Consider the following 7429-nt stretch of genomic DNA (forward strand, 5'->3'; position numbering starts at 1 on the left):
ACTCTGGCTCTTCCTACCCCCATCACATGGCCCCTGACAGATTAAACCCAAGACAATGTAACCTTCAGGGGAAAAGAAAAAATAAAAGGTTGCCTGCCCCTGGTTTAAGCCATTGCTCAACATTTGGGGATACACAAAGACAGCAATTATGAAGAGTTTCTTTTGTGCGTTTGAAGACTGTCTTTTCTTCACACTGAATAAACACAGTCAGCTGCTTCACATCCAGGGTAACAGGTGTAGCTTTTAGGCTCCAGCACATCTCTCTTTTATACTTGATTTAATTTTAGCAATTTCCTCAGCGTGTAAACATGTGGTGCTAATGACATCATAATGACATAATTGCAGGTGGGATAAGTGAATTGGGCGGCTGAAAATGGGCAAATACAGCTCTACATTTTGTCTTAGCTGAGAGAATCTCTTTGCCGTATTTTCCAGGGGGCACATTTCGAAAAAAAGTAATTTTGTTTAAAGATGATCTGAGGATGATTTTGCCGCCTGAAGGTTTTGTGTGTGTGTGTCTTTTGGTTGTCCAGCAGGGGGCAGCACATGACCATTTGACTAGCTAGAGGTCCACAGCCTTTCAAGTTACACTACACAGTGAAAACAAAAACACGTTTGGTTACTCTGAACAATTAAAAATCTATATTTTTGGTAGGTTTTTTTTAAATAATAAGGAATGCACCAACCATACAAAATTGCAGAGGCTATCTACATAATGCAAAAGCATTTGTTGTTCTACCTACACACACACATAGGGCATAGGATGCAGCCAATTTGCTGAATATAACTAGATTGGGGTCTAATCGATGCCTGGATGAGAGGCTGCCTGAAATCTACATATTCTGCCTTAAGTGCCATGGCAGAAGAAAGGCAGGATATAAATGAATTTAAATTATAACACCCCAAAATATTATGAATAGGGCATAGGTGATAACTAACAACTGCAAAACAAATAACAAAATACCACACACCCAGTATTATATTCATTAAATTCCAGCCAGATATATAAAACAAGTGAGCTCCCTGCGAGTAACTGCTATTGCCGTCAAATATAATTAATGCAGCTTTCTTGCAGGTATGTGGAATAAGGCTACTATGTTTACCTTATGCATGATAAATTTGTTGTTTTCAGCGAGGAAAGGATTTTTTTCTCCCATTGGTCAGCCATCTCTCATATGAAGAAAAACATCAACGGATATCTGCCATGTAGGAAACTTTGTGAAACGTAATGTGCAACGTCGCCCTCTTCACCCGAAACTCAAATGCATCAGTGGAGTCAAGTAGGCACGCTCTTGTACTTTACTTACAGATATGCTGCTGTTTCAAATGAAAACTTTTAGCTCAAAAATTGGCGTAGGGGTGACTGGGGAGCAAAACTGGGGCTGAGGGCCGTTGTTCGTAGCAAAATTTCTTAGGGTGATATGTGGCCTCCCTTATTGTCTGTCTGTCCCTCAGGACTCTACCCAGGGAGTACCACACCCCTGGCCTTGCCCCTCACTGACCACACACCACACCACCCTCATCCTTTTGCCTGACTGAAATGTGTCCTTGAATTGTCATGATATCTCTTTCTTGTTTGTTTGTTTGTTTGTTTGTTTGTTTGGAGAGTTGTGACTGTGTCTGGAACCCTCTGACTTGTGTAGTTGTGAAGTCGTCTTCTTCTTTGGTGATCACTCGTAGCCACGTAAGATTGTCTTCCATGAACACGGTCTTAACAGTGAGCCCGTAAGTGACCGTGGAGGCCAATTCTGGATCCACATGTACTTCCACAGTGGGGACATAGGTTTCTGGGTGGGAGTTGATCATGGTGAGGGTTTGCCAAGTGTGCCTTCCTTTCAGCACGTTTCTCCCTTTAGTTCTGAGTTCGAGCATCTTCAAAGCCCATGACACCTTTGGTAAAGGCTGTTCTCCAATTGGAGCGCTCGCAGGCCAGGGTTTCCCAGTTGTCGGTGTTTATGCTACATTTTTAAAGATTTACCTTGAGAGAGTCTTTAAACCTCTTTTGTTGACCACCAGCATTACACTTTCTATTTTAAAGTTTGGAATAGAGCAGTTGCTTTGGAAGATGATATTCAGGCATCTGCACAACATGACCAGTCTGACACTGGTGATCTTTGCTTCTTCCAGTACACTGGCATTAGTTCGCCTGTCTTCCCAAGTGATGTGTAACAATTTTCATTGATGGAATCTTTCAAGGAGTTGGATCCTCTTATAGACTTAAGGAGGTACCCCTCACAAACCTCTTAAGCAATTTCTCTACATACAAACGAAACCATTTTTTAGCAGAGTTTGCTTTCTGGTGGCTGGCACAGCAGGTCTGTTTTGAAATTAAATGTTAGAAACGACTTTACTGAGGAACTGCTTAATGTAGCTGCACACTGCTGAATGCCTTTGTTTTCTAATATGCTTCAGGAAAGTGTCATTCCTGGGCATTTGTGGGGGCGGGGATACGGAATGGTGGCTTCAAGCGAGGGCCACCATTATTTCCCCCTCAGAATGTCCTGAGATAATGCTCCAGGCTGAGGCATTATTGAGAGCCAGTGCGGCGTAATGGTTAGAGTGTTGGACTATGACCTGGGAAACCAAGGTTTGAATCCCCATTCAGACATGAAGTTCACTGGGTGACGTTGGGCTGGTCACCATCTCTTAGCCTGAACTACCTCAGAGGTTGTTGTGAGGCTGAACTGGGGAGGAAGAGAAACATGTACACCACCTTGAGCTCCTTGGGAGGAAAAGGCAGTATATAAATGTAATAAATAAAAAATATTTTTTTAAAAAATGGCTGCCACCAGGTGGCAGCTTCCTTAAGAAGTGCTGTTGCTGCTACGCCTCTGGGACAGCAGAAAACAAACAACCCTCCTTTGACTACTCCATTTCCCCTGGTAAGCCCACCCACCCCCTTCCCAGCAACCAAACGGACCCTCAAAAATTGCCAGCATTTTTACTTCTAAGTTCCACAGTAAAACTCATTGAAAAGCCCCCCCCCATGCACTAATGCAAGAATGGAACATTGTTGTTTGAGTAAAGTTAACACAAACAGGCAGCAGTAGCATTTTCTATCTACAGTGGTACCTCGGGTTAAGAACTTAATTCATTCTGGAGGTCCGTTCTTAACCCGAAACAGTTCTTAACCTGAAGCACCACTTTAGCTAATGGGGCCTCCTGCTGCTGCTGCACCGCCGCCACGTGATTTCTGTTCTCATCCTGAGGTAAAGTTTTTAACCCAAGGTACTATTTCTGGGTTAGTGGAGTCTGTAACCTGAAGCGTATGTAACCCGAGGTACCACTACATTTGCTTTCTTATTTATGTATTAATTTATTGCATTTATATGCCATTTTTTCCCTCCAAGGACCTTCAGGAGGGTGTGCCCATGGTTCTCCCTTTCCCTGTTTTATCCTCACAATAACCCTGTGAGATAGGTAGACAGCAACTAGCCCAAGGTCACCCAATGAATTTCATGGCTGAGTGGAGATTCAAGCACTGGTCTCCCAGGTTGTGGCTGACACCCTCCTAGTTGCACCTCACTAGTTTTCTGGGCAATGACGTCTCTTGCAGGGACATGGCAAGTCAGGCCCACAAGGAAGCACAATCTGGGCAGGTGTTGGAGTATTCATGAGAGCAGCACGTACAATATTCTATGGCCGCTTCACTGCGTAAAAGAGGGATTCTGTGACTCAGTCCTGCGTCAAGTGGCTTAAGTTATCATCCGCGTGTTTTCTTCTCCAGAAAATCCTCTTTACTACAGCCATGCAATGAATGCAGCTGGTTCAGCTTGCTTTACACTTCAAGTGTCAGAGCCCAAAATAGCCCCATTTATACGCTAAGGGGAGTCAGTTGCTTAAACAGGGCCAAACTACATGTTTCTGCTAATTGCCTTTTTTTGAACATGTGCCCAACACCTGTCAGGAGCCCTTTTCAACAAAAAGCAGCCACAGGGGAGGGAGGGTGACGGGGTCCGTGGCATAGGGAACATTGTGGGGTGGGTGGATTAACCCTGAAGGTGCTGAGGAAAATATCAGTTTGGGGAGGTGATTTGGGGGGCAAAACTGTGCTGCAGGAAATGTTTTTAAAGCTCTGTCTCTATGCTGTGGTCCTGATCCACATCACTCCCCCCTCCCCTGCTGCTTTTTGTTAAGGAATACACATATGAAAGAGCACCAGAACATTGCATAATACCCAGGACATTAGGATCAGCCGAACTGAAATCCTATTCCTAGTTTCCAGGAAGTAAGTCTTGTGCTTATTTCTGACTGAATACTTTGCAAAACATGCTGGGCTTTAACAGAGCATCTTTAGCCAGTTGAAATGCAAACCTTCAGTTTTTAATTTGAAATGCAAATGATCTAGCAAAGGAATGCTACTATTCAGAGTGACATAGGAACCCCATCAAAGAAAAGAAAAGAAGTATCAAGCCTTTGCTTGATTATTTCCCATCTTCTCCGACTTCCTTCTAGGATAACCTGTACCAAATAAACTTGGAAACCTCATTATTACCTCATTCACCTGCCAGAGCAAGGAGGCTCTGTGACTTGCCCTGATGATCTGGAAGATAAGGCCATCACTCCACCTCTGAAAAAAAATTCCTGAACTGTGCTCTCCTGCACGCCTCTACCACTTGGGTGTCTTATACTAGGTTGTCATGGACTGTACTGGATGCAGAAGAGTGGTGGGAGGCACCAGCTGGGGAACCCCCAGGAGAAGAAGCCAGGAGTTTGGTGGTGGGATGACAATGAGTGGACAGAGGGAGAAGAGAAGGAAGACTGGGAGGAGGAGGTGTCGGAAGCTGAAGGGGTACAGGGTTTGGTGAGCAGGAAGAGGCTGTTGCAGAGAGCAGTCCAGAAGTGGAGGCAGAAGAGGAGGCTGGGTGTGGGGCAGGAGATAGAGAGGAAGGCTGCTGAAGAAGCCAGAGAGTCTCCCCCTCCTGCTGTGACCAGCTCCCCTCCCCTCTGGTCCCCAAGAACCTGCAGAGAAATGAAGAGGGCAGAGTAGAAGGGGTTTGTGTGCAGGCACACCTTGTGATTGCTGGGGAAAGACCCTGGAGAGGAGGAGGCTTAGAAAGTCAGTTCTCACAATTGTCTCATTGGAGCAAGACCTACTGAGTAGAGTTGCTGGGATCACCAGGCCTGCGCTGTTTGGGTTTCTTGAATGAATGAATGAATGAATGAATGAATAATATTTATAATGCACCCATCTGGCTGGGTGGCCCCAGCACCTCTGGGTGGCTTCCAACACATATTAAAAACATAACAGAACGTCAAACACTAAAAACTTCCCAATACAGGGCTGCCTTCAGATGTCTTCTAAAAGTTTTGTAGTTCTTTATCTCCTTGACATCTGATGGGAGGGCAGCCAGCATCTGCCAAGAATGCTGCTGCTGCCATAGTTAAGCCCATCCCTCCTACAAACTTTTTAATTATTTCGTCTCCTGAAAAATTGCCAATGTGCCTATTGGGGGGTGGGTGGGCGGAACAGTTTGCTCAGCTTTGCCGTTACCCACACTGCAGTTAAATTGTCACAAATCAAGGTTTACTCAGGAAACACTGGCTCAAATGCAATGGACCAGCAAGGACATTGTGTGCCACTCTGTAGAAAAGTGAGCAACATTCCAAAGGACGGTGATTCCACTGGAAAGGACCAGGATGAGAGCAACCCAGGGCAATGCTACCATGGCAAGGAGACAGGCAGTGGACTCTTCCTGTGTGACCTGGTGGAGTATCAGACATAAGCTTCCTGATGCAGGAAGGAGCCATGCTAGTTTGTCACCTGGATCACACACCTGGGGCACTTCCAGACTGTTGCTATTTTGGGGTCAGATTCCATTGTGCACTGGCAAAATCAGGTTGCGCAGTTGTAGTAGATTGAGAGCTCTTGCCCCAAAACCCACCTTCCCCAAAGACTGGGCTTCCTTTGCAGTAGGGAGAGTGATGGGGGAATACACCAAGAAGGCTTTCTTTGATGAAAACACCCCGAGATCTACGGATAAAGGGTGGTGTACAAATTTAATAAATAGTAAATAATAACACTCCCCCCCCCCACAAAGAGACCTGAAAGAATGCATATTAAATTGTCGACGTTATCTACTTTCCCTGCAAACAAATCAGTATAAATACTCAATGAACAGAATCTGAAGGGCTCAGCATGCCTTGTCACCTTTTATTGATTTATTTCACAAGGTTTTATATACCGCTTAAAGAGGAAAAAACCCTGAAGTGGTTTATAGCAACAAAATAAAACATATGCAAGAAAGTACTTATAACAAATACTTTAAAAAACAAGTAGACGTAATGTAAAATAAGGGTAAAAATCAACACTTTTAAAACAAATATTAATTAAAATTACATTATCTGGGTAAACAAGCAAGTTTTTAGCAGGCGTTGAATGCAGTACATCAAATGTGCTTGCCAAACAGGGGTGCCGATTTGCCCCCCCCCCCATTGAGGGGGCTGGGATGGGTGGAGAGCATAAATTGGGGGGCACCCAGCAGCGGCGGGGGATGTCAGCCCCCTCGATTTTGGGGAGGCCTCAGTCCCCTGCCCACCAATATTGAGGGGGCTGAATCCCCTTCCACCCCCTATAGTTGGTGCTCCTGTTGGCTAACATTTATAGGCATGGAATTCCAGAGATTAGGTGCTGCCCCACGAAAGGATGAATTCCTTGCAATTGCAGGGTTGTTTAGTTGTTTGTGGTCTGTTCTACACATTCAACACAATGCAGAGCAGTAATATGCTAGAGGTATTGGGGGGGGCATGGAGCTGGCTAGAGTGGACTGCATAACATTAGGCCGCAAGTGGGGGATCTCGTTTTTTGAATGCTCCCCCTTTGGTAGAAAAAAAGAAATTCACAAAAATAGAAAACCAGCACAACAGGAAAGGGCTAGAATACTTCTCTCTAAGGTGATAGTCTTCTGTTTGTAGTTTGTTGTTTACATGGAGAAGTATTCGAAATCAGAATGCCACCCCTCCTCCTTCTGTAGTCTACAGTGGTACAGTTCAGCCTATTGCTTCAGCATTCTCTCTCTCATTACTTTCCTATGGAAGAGGGGCTATGGAATCTCCATAAACATTCACACACCATCAGAAAAGCAGCACCGGCACACACTGCCCCACTTTTTAAAACCCAGTTCTGCCACTTGTTTTCCCATTGGCATGGTGTATCTGTGCCTGGAACTTCACTCGTCATATATTACATGTGTGCCAGCTTGCATGTGTGCCAATGTTGAAGGTGCAGGAAAACAATAGACATGGGGGGTGCTAAAAAGCGAAAGTGCAAACCCATTTTTCAACTGTCTTCTCCAAGCACCTAATCTCAAAATGCACCCTTCAGAGATGCGTTGATCTTCTTCTCCTTTTTTTAAAATGAACAAAATTATGAAAAGTCAGCAGCGTTAACAGATAAAGGAATAAATAGGTCAGAGGCACAAAATGTGCT

The sequence above is a fragment of the Podarcis raffonei genome, chromosome 12, assembly GCF_027172205.1.
Source record: "Podarcis raffonei isolate rPodRaf1 chromosome 12, rPodRaf1.pri, whole genome shotgun sequence".
Lineage (NCBI taxonomy): Eukaryota > Metazoa > Chordata > Lepidosauria > Squamata > Lacertidae > Podarcis > Podarcis raffonei.